At 66.7% G+C, this 264-nt stretch overlaps 1 protein-coding gene across 2 annotated transcripts in view; it reads left to right on the forward strand.

The window, feature by feature from the left end:
- LOC102758494 (bcl-2-like protein 13) overlaps positions 1–264 on the forward strand; it is a 105,676-nt gene that overhangs the window by 85,573 nt on the left and 19,839 nt on the right. The window lies entirely within an intron of this gene.

Here is a 264-nt window from a genome sequence, read left to right on the forward strand (position 1 = left end):
ATGCACTCTGGGCGGTGGGGGGGCTGGTGGCGCGAAAAGCCGCCTGAACAAGCCGCCTAAACTACGCCCCCAGCCGGGACCCCAGTGTGGGGCCCAGGGCAGGCGGGGCCTCCACAGCTGCAGTGTATGGACCCAGACCTCCAGCCTGCCCTGGGCTCTGCTCAAGGAGAGGCTGGGGGCCTGGGGTTTACTAAACTTTACTGGAGCTGCTCCCCACACTCCAGCTCCTGCCCCAGAACCACACTGCCCGCATCACGGCTCCTG

The sequence above is a fragment of the Myotis davidii genome, unplaced genomic scaffold, assembly GCF_000327345.1.
Source record: "Myotis davidii unplaced genomic scaffold, ASM32734v1 scaffold692, whole genome shotgun sequence".
NCBI classification, from domain to species: Eukaryota; Metazoa; Chordata; class Mammalia; order Chiroptera; family Vespertilionidae; genus Myotis; species Myotis davidii.